The sequence below is a fragment of the Athene noctua genome, chromosome 2 (genome assembly GCF_965140245.1).
Source record: "Athene noctua chromosome 2, bAthNoc1.hap1.1, whole genome shotgun sequence".
Classification (NCBI taxonomy): domain Eukaryota; kingdom Metazoa; phylum Chordata; class Aves; order Strigiformes; family Strigidae; genus Athene; species Athene noctua.
This window is the reverse complement of record NC_134038.1, coordinates 72,997,377-73,011,061: the sequence shown is the minus strand read 5'-3', so window position 1 is coordinate 73,011,061 and position 13,685 is coordinate 72,997,377.

Here is a 13,685-nt window from a genome sequence, read left to right as displayed (position 1 = left end):
CATAGAGGGGACACAATTAAGGATCTTTTAATATAATTGTCTGTTGGCCCAAATCCTCTCTTATCTTCTAACTTAGATAACTTGGATGCTGGTAACCCCTTCTTGCTCACAGGAGGGCATGAAGGAGTGACCCCACACACATGGAGGAGTGCTCCTGTGGTCTGAACTCCACACAAACAATTAGTGGTTAATTGTGTGAAGCTTTCAGGTCATGGCTGCTTACTGAGACCTTGGAAGGCTGCCTGTACAGTGTGTGCCTCTCCTGTCTGTCCCATGTCTACAGCTGCATCCCTCACCAGCTGGCTAGGCAAATGTGGCAGGGATGAATACGTGCAGGCAATCCCATGGTGAGAGTCTGCCTTCAGCTCAGGACCAAACTGCAGGCACCTTCTTTCAAACTGGAAAAAGCCAGCAGCCTCTAGGAGTGTGTCTGAATAGCAGCTCTTGCATAGGGGACAACAGAAGCCATGTGGGGTCGGATAATAACCTTATTAAAGAGGAAATCTCTGGAATTTCAACAAGAGTTGGACTTAGACTAAGGTGAGAGGACTGGAAGCGGGACTGCAGAAGCCATTGACCTCACAATATAGTCTGTGCTGAAGAGAAATAATTTATAAAATACTCAGTGGGTGATCCTTAATCATCTGAAATAACACATATGGTATTATGGTGGTTTTATATTTGGAATAAAGAACATAGAGCATAACTCACTACTTCAAATTGTGCCTTTCTGGAGGGTATGTCATAGCCGGTGATGTGGACTCAATGGCTTCCATCAGTCTTGTGTGCACAAGTGACAACAGCTAATAGGCAAAAGCCTTGTTCTCCTCATACTAAATGGGCTTTTGTTACTGAAGCTCATGGCAAAGCACAGTAAACCAAATATTTTTGGCCTCTAACAACCAAGAATTTGTTTGTTTGTCATGCTTCATCTTTTGTGCGAGGCTGTACAAAATCAGAGACCTAAGAAATAAGTACCAACAACTCCTTTCCAGTGTTATGTGGAGCCCTTCCCATGGGCTTTGTAAATTGAGAATTATTACCACCATTTTCATAAAGTACGAGATGTTCTGTGTCAGTAGCCTGGTTTTGCCCCATGCTTCCTGAACTCTTGAGAAATGCCACACTGAACCCCACTGTGACATCCCCCTCCATCCCCCGGCAAATTTATTTCAGCAGCTGTCTCCACATTTTTATGGTTTACTTAATAATGAATTGGAAGCCAAATTCTTCGTGGGCCTTGAGATGTCCTTCTGAAGGGTCACACTGGGACAGTGCAAAAGCCATTCTTCCTGCACGTTTCCTGTATGCAATGCCATGGGGACACACAGACCTCTCCAGAGCCTTTGGGCAGTGACTCTCACCCCAAGGTCTGTTTATATCTTCCATAAAATTATACATAAGCCACATGGATGATTTTAGAACAAGCAGCGGAATCCTGCTCTTCCACCTTTCACACACATGCTCTCCTCACTGCGCTTAACAGTCTCTTGATTAATCCTTCCAACTCTACGAATCATGGGATTGCATCCACTGTAAAACAGTTATACAGCCCTGGTAGTTTGGACACTCTCCAGAGAATGGGAGACATGCTTTGAATCTGTTAGGTGAAACAGGAGACTGGGCCCATATCAAAAGGCCAGGGGGAAACATCCTCACCCTGGGCAGTTGGATAAAGAGAGCAGGAACTGCAGCAGCATCCCTGTACTGGCTGTATTTCAGACAAAGGCAATAGCCTACAATAGCTTTTTTTGCAGAGTGTGATCTGGAAGAGCACTGTATCTGCTGCTGCAGGACATAACATGGGCAAGAGGCTGGCACTGAGCTGCTCAGGTCTGTTGAGGCTGACATGTCTCCGGGCACACCCAAAGGCAGAGCTTCAGATGTCTGGGTAACCATCCAGGATCCAGTCAGCAGCTGTTTGAGGGTACAGAGGACTGCAGGTTTGGGCACAGACTGCCTAAACTCAGTCCAGAAGCCTTTTGGGGATCTGGTCCTCTCTGAAGACTTGGGAATGAGTCTTACCAACTCAGTGGATTTTGACTCAACACCCGTATCATCTGACCAGCTCACATAGCACGCAGTTCTTTTCACCAGAAGGTATTGCTCCCAGTACTGGATCTGAAGTGGTGGCAGCATGAGCATCAGAGGGGGGAAAAAAAATAATCAAGGGGATACAGGGGCCCTCATTCTCCCAGAACTTCTCTGCCTTTCAGGCCATGTCTCTATTACGTTCATGGCCTATTTATCACTACTCTCTACCTCCAGCTTTTTCCAAAATTGGAAGACATGCTGGACAGGTTAGAAGTCCTGTCCTACAACATACATTTCTAAGCAGTTCTCAAACAACATAATCAGAATCCAGCGGTTACCGGTGTCCTAAAAGCCCTCCTTTGCATCTCTGTCTCACTATAGGTGTCAAAGTTTGGGTAGGAGAAGGGCTGCAGGGATGACCTCTGTGGGAAGAAGTTCAGGCGCTGTAGGATGTGTAAGAATTACAGATGCAGTTTCCTGACCCCCTAAAAAAGAATATTTGAAGTAAAACCTTGCTTTTTGGGTCATACAGAAGGAGAGACTTTATTTTGTCCTAAATAGTATATACAAGTTTGCTCAAGTTTTAATTATATCTGAGCCACTAAGAAATAATCTCCAAGGCATAATTAGTAACCACCTTCCCTGGGAGATGTGATTTGCTCCACCTCTCATTTCCCCTCCCTGCTCCAAAAAACCCAACAACTAACCAAAACCTCTCAAACCACCACAGTCCTGTGATATTCATCTTAAAAATGAGGACTGAAAAATAAATGACCAAGTTAATCAAAGGAAGGTGTTTGTATAAAATCAGTAGAATTCACCTGCAGATCTGCAGAAACTGCATACTTAAAATAGAAAGAAGCACACGAAAAAGAAAAATTCCGAGTGGAAAAGCAAGAAGAAAAGCTGAAACCACAAGAGGAAAGCTAATGGCCTATGTTGCCAAAAAGGCAGACTTCTGCAAAAGATAGTTGAAATGCCAGGGTGGGCCAAAGCCAGAGGCATCCTCTATAGCAGTTCTTTTGTCAAAAGGGCCATTGAAGCAAAGCTTAAGATGGAATGAGCCCACCAGAAAATCAAAAATGGCTTGCCGTGAAGCCAGAGCTATCCTAATATACAAAGCATTTTCCACCAGCAAGCATATCTCTGTTTCTCAAACTGTAGGGCTACCCAAGCCTCCCAGTTACCACTTGAGAAACTTAAAACTGCTTAAGTAAATAAAGAAAAAGACACACACACATATGGAGACCTTCCAGATTTCACTCAAACAGGCATGTGGGCACTTCTGTTCTTAATACTGTCTCTTTCCTGCCAACTTGTTTAGATTAGGGATATTTGTCACACTGTAACTCTGTCCACAAACCCTGAGTGTAAATATATGTACAAAACCTTAACGTAAATATATGCATTGGAAAGATTTTTCCAGGAACTTAGAGTGCATGAGCACTTCTGGCTTTTCTCTGGATAATGACTTCCATTTGATTCAGCTAATGCAAATTCCCATCTAGATAAGCCCACATCCAGGGCCACGCAGTGGGCAGGTACCGACCTCCATGCCTTGGCCTCAGGCTCCTGTAGGAAGCGATGCTGGGGATGGCACAGTGATCACCATCACAGGAGTGCCAGGGTTTACCAGGAGGTTACTTTATTTTTCTTGGCTCAGACTTTATATACATCTCTATAAAAACCACCCCCTGCAAATGCATGTTTTGAATGGTAATCTGTTATGAAAACAGCCCATGGAAAAACTATTGCACCTGCATACACATGGGGGGGGCACCTTATAAATAATTTATTGTAGTTAAGCTAAAGCTAAGGGATAAACTTTGATTTTATTTGCTAAAATATAAGACCTAAAATTGCTAATAAGCTGCTAACAAGTATTCTATAGATTCCCTATTACAGGAAAACTTGCCAGGATGCTCAAGCAGTTTATGGCCATCTCAGATATCCGGGGAAGACTGAAATGGGTCTAATGTTTCTGAAGTTTTGTGGGGTTTTGAGAAATCCAGACATCTGCATCTTAATCTTTGGAAAACCCTGAGATCAGCAAGACTATCATCTGCAGTTTAACCACAAGCTGGACCCACTTCTTAGCAAGTCTAAAAGTCTTATGGTTGCTGTAAAAAAACCCCAAAACAAAACAAACCATTTTTTTTTAATATGTACACATAATGATGGGGTTTGTACTGTAAAACATTTGTCTTTAAATTACAGGGTAAGAATATGATAATTCATGCTTTCTGCATAACCAAGTTAACTGGATATATCTCTGACTGATTTAAGTAACTTCAGCTTTTCACCTGCTGCTTTGTCTGCAATATGTTTATTGCAGCTGTGTGTGTCAGCAACACAGAAGGGGGTAAGAGCAGCTCTGAGGCAGGACTCAAAGGCTTGCAAAGGACTCCTGCCTTTTAGATGGTCCTTTACCCAGCTACCATCACCTCTACCTTTCACATGGGGGGATCTTTTTAAAACATGGAGTATATGGTTCAACCAAGAGGTGTTGTATGTTCACACCAGTGCTTTTTGCTGACGGGCATGCTCTTTAAAGTTTCACTTTTCCTCTCTCATTACTTGTCCTTCTATATTTGTAAGTTAGGAAAGTCTGGATGCAGGCCCAACTCTTCATGATATTTGAGATTTTTTGTTGAGTGGGCTATTGAAATAGCTCCAACGCCATCAGCTGGGACCTCCAACAAAAAATGTAGTAACACAACGACTTCCTTTTCAATGTAAAATCAATCATGTCAAGTGCTCAGATATACACATCCCTCCATATGTACTAATCAACACCACTTTAACTGCTTTAGACATTTCTAGTATTTACTTTGGCTTCCTACAACCTCTGTTAATCAAGTCTTACTTTTCCATGACACAGGCAACTATCCTGAACTTTTCTAGAAGCTCATATAGCACACTGCCCTTTGGAAAATGCAATCCAGCATGGGTGCACACCTAGTGCAGTATCTACAGCAATTAGAGTCACTGCTCATTAAAAAGTGAAAATAGGTGGATTGTGCTGTGCAGTGCACCAGTGCTGTGGCAGCAATACTGCATTGCTCCATAAACAAGAGAAAAAAACACATTAAAGCCAATTATGGTACTTGTCTCCAACAAGGGCACTAATTCCAGGTATTTGGAACAAAGAATACAGTGTATTTTACTTATTCTTTCATCTTTCTGCTTCTAGACTGGACAAATTAATGTCATTTTCTTACCACAAACCTCTGGAGACACCATGGGTTAAGAATGTTTTTCTGAATACTCACACTGAAAAAAGCAATCAGCCAATTACTGAGCTTTGGAGGAAGGAGGTGGCATCTCTGTTTGTACACCTTGAAAACAAGTTATCCTGCAGGGTGCCAGGCTGGGTGAACAGGGGCTAGGCAGAAGTACTGGAAAACCTTCTCCCTTCCACCCAGAGCCAGCATAGCTCATCAAAGCTACTATTTTACATGTGTCATAGTGGTGACCTTGCGTGAAAAGACACACGCTTCTTCAGTGGGCCTTATCATTAACTATCACCACCTATATGCTGATTTAGACAAGTGGAGAGGCATGTTGTCCCTCTTCTCTCCCTCTCCATACAGGTGGAATGCAAAGGCCAGGTCCTGTGCCAGACAGCTCCTCTGCTGCTGGCTGTCCCAGCCCAGCCCCAGCACAGCGCTGCGTGACAGCAGTTGCCTACAACCGCAGTGATGGGAACCCCACCACGGAAGAAATGTGTGTGCACTGCTAAGAGGGACAAATACAGAAAAAGGGAAGAAATGTACTGTCATCCAATCTGCAACATATTTCTACAGAGAAAATCCATTTTGTTATATTAACCATTATATTTTTATAGCTTTTTTTTTCTGTGGTGGCCAAGTTTTAGTGGAGCAAAGCTTTAGTTAGTTTCTTAGAAAGGAACCAGAGGTTTGGTGCCTTGGCAGGGGGTGGGGAAGGGGGAAGAGCTGAGAAAATAAGTTTTAAACTTTTGCAATAGGCTCACGTGGGACTGTCCACCAAACTCACCCCAAGCCAAGCAGCTGGGGAGCCCAGGGGCTGAATCAGCGGTGTAACATGTCTATCTGAACTTCCCAGAACACACAGATGCTGGGCTTGATATCTGCCAGACAGAGGTTTCCGGGGAAAAACCGTCCCCCTGCCCCCACTTCCGTGCCTCTCTCCTGCCATCAAGTACAGGAACGAGCCAGCTGCTGCCATTAGCTCACACAAGCGATGCCTACATCCGAGCCAGTCACAGCGTGTGCTCTCCACAGCACCATCCGCTTTCCGCTCCAAGCCATGACGCACCGCGACATTCCCCTCCGGCTGGGGACTCCAGGAAGTCAGATGTTTGACTTGGACACGGACACAGTGACACAGACACAGGTGGCTCCATCTATTGCGACACAGGATCAAACCTGCTCTAAAGAGTCCTGCTTTCCCCGCTTGTTCCCCTAGGGACCAGGAAACAGGGTGAAAAGCAGGCCCCTTGCAGGAATTAAATTATATTAAAGTTCACTCTGTGAATATACCTGTGCAGCTCTCTGGTGTCGGTAAATCAGTCCAGGCCTCAACAACAGGGAGAGGCAAAAATCTCACTTCTGTACCACATTTGGGGAAAATGACAACCCAGACTTGGAAGCCACTTCGTGGATAACATGCGTTTCCACTGCAGACTTGGCCAAAATCCCACTCCTGGTCGACTCTAGTTGCAGGACATTTGGGTCTGACACAAAGTTGGATGGGTACCTATCCTCTGCAGTAAAAAGTCACTTCCAAGTAGCTGGATGAAAGATGTATTCCCTAGGATTAGGGTCAACTCAAGATGCATGCAGTTTTGATTTCAAACTCCCCTTCCTCAGCTGTTTTTTTTTCAGCTCTTGTTGATTTTTGATGTAATACCCATTTTAATGTGTTTGCTGCCATCTTTTACCAGGTTGTATTGTGCTCCAGTAGGAGAAAGAGTCAACATTTTAAGTGTATTTGAGGGAAAAAGAAAAACCAAGAGTCAAGCGCTCTCTCTCAACAATAGGGGCTCCTTCCTTTTCTAGACAGTCTACACATGCTTCATTGCCATTAATCCTGAATAAAATTAGATGGAGACCTCTACCCGCCAGGCCTGAGGCAAGCAATCCACTGGCTGACTGGGCCAGCATGTCAGATGTTGCTCTTAACACTGACTCTGCAGTGGCAGCACCCTTTGATTAGGATGCAGGAGGGAGATGCTCCAATTAATGATGAAAAATGCTGTATAAGGTGGTGTATCTCAGAGAGGGAAACAAAAAGCACAGTTCTTCCTAGCAGGGAGCAGGGGAGGTAAGGCTGCAGAGCTTGGCTTCAGTGGTCGCTTCCCTCCCCTTTCCATCTGCAGACTCCTTGGCCAACACAAGTGGTGATTCACAACTTGGAGCTCGTGTCCCCTTCACCCCCTCTCTCTTTTTCATCACTGGTCTGGCAGTGGAAAGGCTTCCCACACGATCTCCGAGCCAAATCCTGCTGGAACTGCAGTTGTCTCATGGTGCTTTCATCCCAAATAGCTCAGCTGCTATGCTGGCTCCTGCAGTTAGGAGTTGCTTAAATTTTCTGCTGCCTCAATAGAATATATTTCTTGGTAGGCATAGTGAATCTGGGACTGGGAGCAGAGCTATGATGTGAGGAACAGAAAGCCCAGTATTGCACAATTGGTTTGCATCTCTGCTAAAGATTTCATTTGTAATGCTCTTCTGGAGTTAAAGCAAATTCCCTGCCAAGTACAGTAACTGAAGTACTCAGTAAGAGTAATTTGTTGTACTTGATACTTCTTCTGACCACAAATGGATAACATTTTTTACAGTCTTTTCTTATAACCATGTAGTGAAGAGGTTCAATAAAAGCAATTTTTGCCTATGGGTTGCTGAACAGTACCAATATCTCCAAGCATTTTTGTTCAGGATTCAAATATGCTGGTCACCCATGTTAAACAATATGGTTTCTATTCCCTAACCAGATTCTTACAGAGGCCAGGAATATCTGGAGAAAATCAAAACGGCATTGAAAGGGGATATAGGGCAGGAGACAAATTTAGAAAATTCAGCAATCTTCTCCCCTCTTGCAAAAGAAAGTACCTCATATAAGGCTGTACACGTGCAATTTAGATTTTAAAATACCCGCATTCTTTCTGTGCTTGCAGATACCCCTGTCTAGATGGGGTTTTACTCAGCACATCTACTCCAAGCCCTGCCTTGTGCGTGTATGCTTTGAGTTTCTTTACTGCAAAAGGTGCAGACAGGTCTCTGTTTGGCTCAGGTTAATGCTTTCAAATCTAAATGGCAGCTTGAAGGTTCACAGAGATGCTTACTTTCATAAGGCATGTACCTCATATTATCTCACATATTTACTGGTTCGATGAATGGGTGTGTCTGCTTTATAGTGTGATGTGGCTGGGTAAGTACAGCACTCCAGGTGTGTAAAGGGCACAAGATGGGTCAGGAGCTTCCAGGTTCCTGGGAACCTCAGGCCTCACCTAACTAGAAGTCCTCCTCTATCACTAACTTTTGCCATTACAAAGAACCACGATGAGATGGAAGCAATTGAGGCCCTTTGATGTTGTACCCAGAGAGAAGTCTCCATACTGGTGAGAAAGCCAAACAGGGTGCCTGTGGAAGGCACACTGTTTTCTCCTGAGCTTTTAGCCCTTGGCATTTGCTACTGAAGAATGGGTGTTTAACACTCAAGAGAGAGGAGACGTACTGTGTGCTTTTAGGCAGAGGACCTCTCTTTTTCTCCTCCACTACCACAACTCCTCTTGTCCTGCTTTAGTAAACCCCGGTACTCACGCTAACAAGTTTTATAACACATTTTGAGATGTATCCTCTAGATAGCAAGATTAATACCCAAATTCAAGCAGTAGCAATGTCAATGAACTAAACTGTCAGCCTGTCCCAAAGACCTTATCAAAACAAACTGCTTGCTGTCTGTGGCTTGAGGCAACTTTATATTTCATTTTGGAATACAGGCTCTGAGACTCATCGTGCTAGAGACTGCCTAGGATACTTAAACTCACAGCTTCCAGTAATGTAAGAGTTCTGTCTAAATCCACCAGTCAACTTAAAAGAAAAAAAAAAAAAGGCACCTATATTTTGAATGTTAAGGCCTGCGCTCTGCATTTATGACTGGTGAATGTGTTGTTTCTTAACCCTGATGTAATACAACTACTTGGCTTTCACACAGATATAACACAGGTTTCATCATATTTGAAAAGTTCTGCAACATGTATGTAAACAGCTAGCAATGCTGTATGGGGTGAAGTTTTCTTTAGTTTCATGGAACAGATATAAGGAGCAGTTCATTTTAATATAACCCTAAAAAACACAGTACTGTTGTTACTGGTCTTTAAATGGTAGTTGGCTCTGAGTGCTGACTATAGTAATACTGTGTCAAGCTAAGTGACTATGGATAGTGTTTAAAAGTCTATGTTTCATTTATTTAAACTTGCATAAGCTTACTAAAAAAAATGTATATTGGGCTCTTATTTTAGCCACTCTTAGCTTTTCATTTTTTATAGTGAAAACATATTTACACTTCTAATATATATTTTCCTCAAAATGTACATGCTGCTGCAGAACTTCAGCAATAAGGATGATACATGCAACCCCCCAGAAAACAAGACAAAAAACAAATAAGAAAATACGCAGTGCAGAGAGGCAAGTACTGAAAAATATAACCTCGCCAAACCTCAACTTACGTAACCAGCTGTTTGAGAGCACTTCATATGTTGAAAAGAGATTGAATAACAAAAGCTGAATCCTGGCTGCTTCTGCTACTTATACAGGTAATCTTCTGGGGGTGCTCAGATGACTTAAATACCGTGTTACATAAATGCAACTGGAAATTTAAACACCCTACATGGGTTTCAAACCCTCCATCACAGCCTCTACAATGTTCTAAATGGTTTCTCAGATAAATCATATGGTCATCCTAGAATATTATATCATGAAAAATTGCACATTTTAAAGGGGGATTTGGTTAAAAACTCAAAATCTCCTCTGCATATCACGTAACAGATTATATAAATTAAACTCCTTAAAAAGTGTGAAAGAAGTAGCAGCTAGTAAGAGTGCACATTATCTCTGCAGAAAATTCAATGACAATACAAAGCATAATATGAATGGAAACTATTAGCAAAACACATTTACTGGGCACCAAAGCAGAAAATATGTTATCATTTGCTGGAACCAGCCTAAATAAATATCTGCCAAAGAATGAAACAATTTACAAGGAGACCTTCCTGTGTCTAATGGGGCTATGTGTTTAACGCTTTTTTTTCTTCATACTGGTATTTGAACCAAGTCACATACATTCCTCTTAAGATGACATTTTTAGAACCTATTTATAGAAACTCATCCTGTCTGCCACATCTTGTTTCAATTAAAATTTGATCTTGAAACAAGACAGAAGGATGGACTTGAGGGGACCCTGTGGTACCAGCTACTGATCATCTATTAAAAGTTTATGCAGCACTTTGAATGAAAGGGAAGGTTTTCAGGAAAACACCAGCACAGAAACACTGCCCCAAAAACCTGCAAAGCCTCCTTCTGCAGCAGGAGAAGAACAGTCCCAGACACCTCCTCCTGTGCCACTGGCACGCCATGCAACCCCGAGCCTTTTTGGAGTTGCTTTCAGCTCTTGCAGCCCTGCTGTTCACACTTCTTTTGGCTTTTTATGAAATCCTTCTTGCCCTATTTCTCTAGGTTTCTCAGAGTGCGAGACCACTGTGTAGATTAGAGCAAGCTTTCGCATTTCAAACTTTTGTTTAAGCAAAGGTCTTTGTGGATTTCTATTTCAAATGTGCTTCTGGGACACGGATATATTCTGAGCATCACTGATCTCAGGAATCCTGGCCAGTTTGGGATATTTAATCAACTTCTGTGTCCCTCCCTTACACCCCAGTGGCTCTAGTTCATCTCTCCCATCCCGGGTGATCTCAGCCTCCGCAGTATTTACTGTCACTTCTCCTTTCCATGGGTCTTCTGTCTGCATTATTACCTCTGGCTGCCTCCCAAGTGCCCTGGGTCTCCCCCTGAGGAGGGCTGAGCTCTCTTCCACATTTCTGGCTGACTGAGAGCAATGCATGGGGATGTGAACCGGGTAAGTAGGGAAAATTGGGGGAGGAAAGACAGATAGGTTGAAAGGTCTAAAGACATAATCTGTAAATTTATAGCAGTTGCACACCTCTTGAAAAAGAAAAGTTCCTCACTTCAGGCTGTATATGGTACAGTTCAGACTTTAAAATATTTGTGCTCTTTTGAGAAAGTCAGAGAGATCTGCTGCAGGGCAACTGGAAACCTTCCCTGGTCAACCTCCTTTGCCATACAACTAGACAGCACCTTAATATCTGTGTGACCCTCTGCCCTCTCAACTGAAATCAGCTAGCTGGTTCAAAACCCACAGGAGAAATGGTGGAGAAAACTTGCACCACACCTATGTAAAATAAAGCCAACAATGTAGCTGTCAGTGCCCTCTCCCAGCATTCATGGTGGGAAGTGAGACGATTCAGGAACATTGCCCTGGGCTGCCAGAGCACAAGCTTGAAACCACAGCTGCACCTCACCACAACAGGCTCTCAGAGCTGCCAAAACATATAACACAAATTTCATACCTGGCCTGAAGAATGGAGACACACTGGGTCATCTCCACCCTCACCCCTGGGACTCCTGCTGCCCAGGGCCCCACACCTCTCCTTGGCTTGTCCTACCCACCAAGGTCACAGCAGCCCCCACGTGTCCTCCCTGCTCCTGCATCCCTCACATGTGTGGTCTCCCCATCCCAATCCTCCTCAGCAACTGCACCCATCTACAGGCTGACCTGAGCCCCTGATCTCCCCTTTCTGCCTTCTACATTAGCCCAGACTGCTGTATTCTCTCCTGCACGCACACACAGACTCTTACATTTCCTTCCTCCATTCTTCTGTCTCTGAAGTGAGACAATTTTAATGTTTTTATGTTAATTGCTTTTGAATAACAGCCTTTCTGGAAAACAAAAGGTTTCCAAGAGTACTGGTTTCTTTGGAAACATTCCCATGGCCAACTACAAGCTGAAATAATAACAATAATAGGAAAATTTCCACATAAATATAGAAGACTCCTTTTCAACAACTGGTGAAAAAGTTGTGGGGTTCTCTTTGGTTGTTTGGGGTTTGGTTTGGTTTTTTTGACATTTTTCAGGCCAGTTTTCCTCTCTAGCCTGCCAATCCCCCACTCCTGCCAGCAGAAAGGCATGAAGCAGAGCCTTGCCACAGTCTGCTTCAAGACATGGAGAAGCAGTGACCCTGTTTACCAAGAGCACCCTCAGTGCGTACGAGCGAGGAGCTGCATGGAAAGGCTGCCTTCCTTGGCTGGCATTCCTCTGTTGTTAAAGAGCACAGGAAATGATGAACGTTTCTAAACCAGAAAAATGTGCAAGCAAGCTTCGGCTAACCACAACAAACTAAAGCACACGGCAAGAATCACAAGACTTACGGCAGAAGGGAAAAAGCTGATGACTTTTGATTCATGGACTGTTAAAGGTTATGATGCTGCCATGTAGAATTATGGAAGTTAAACCACAGCTTTAAACACTAAGCAGGTAGCTGCTTCAGCAAATAAACCCAGGGTTCTCTCTTTTTCATATATTTGTATGTGAGGTGGTGGTAAATTTGGGCTGGTCTCAAAGAGGGAGTGACACTTTTGGGGTGAGTGAAAGGGGTTCTGAGGGCCAACTCACATGCAGAGCAGTACAACCCCTAGTTCACTTGCCTGGAACAAAGCCATTTGAAGTAGAAGCCTGCTAAAATCTGTCATAATCTGGCTCCCATGTCCCTACCTTCTGGAGTTTTCTAATGTCCCCTTCCACCTTTAGAAACTGAAGATCCAATGATAGTATATGGCAGTGGCACAAACTGAGCCAACAGCTACCTCACAGCCAGCGTGAGTGGATGAAAGACTAACAACCATATAGATGCAATCCTACCTCTGCCTTTTGCTCTGATAGTCACAAACTCAAAGATTTTCCTCTCCATTCATTCTTCTCAGCTTGTCCTGTCATCCTCTGTTATGCTCCAGTTTCACAGGCTTCTTAAAAAAAGAGAAAATCATTTAAAAGGTGCTGTAAAGGAAGGCATACTTTCTACACTATCTCATTTCAGTGTAGGATTTTTCTAACAGCATGCACATAATGTTTGTTAACTACTAAAATATCACAAAAAGTACCACCATCTCATATGTTGAATTGGCAGAAGGAGAGGAAAAGCAAATCAAAACCTAGCTTCCACCAGTGACTGGCACGCTTAGGGACTTGGCAAAGAAAGCTACTGCTGAACCATTTTCTGCCAGCACAGAGATTTCCCCTGTGGTGGCACTGGCACGGCTGTGCCTGGGGAAGTCTGCACATGGGGCTGTCGGCAAAGAGAGGGCACAGGGAAGGAGGTTTTGCTCATGGGCCCACTTTCATACCAGTGAACCCTGTGACATACATAGGGTGGAAGAAGGTAAAACAGAAGAGCACGGTGGGACTTGGTACCTTACAAATCTTTACCTTCTGACAGGGCTGAAGGGATTCACAAAGGTTTCCCAGCACACTGCCCTACAAAGGGGTGCTGGGAAAAATGTTTCTGGAGTCCTTCACCCAACTTTTCTCATGACCGA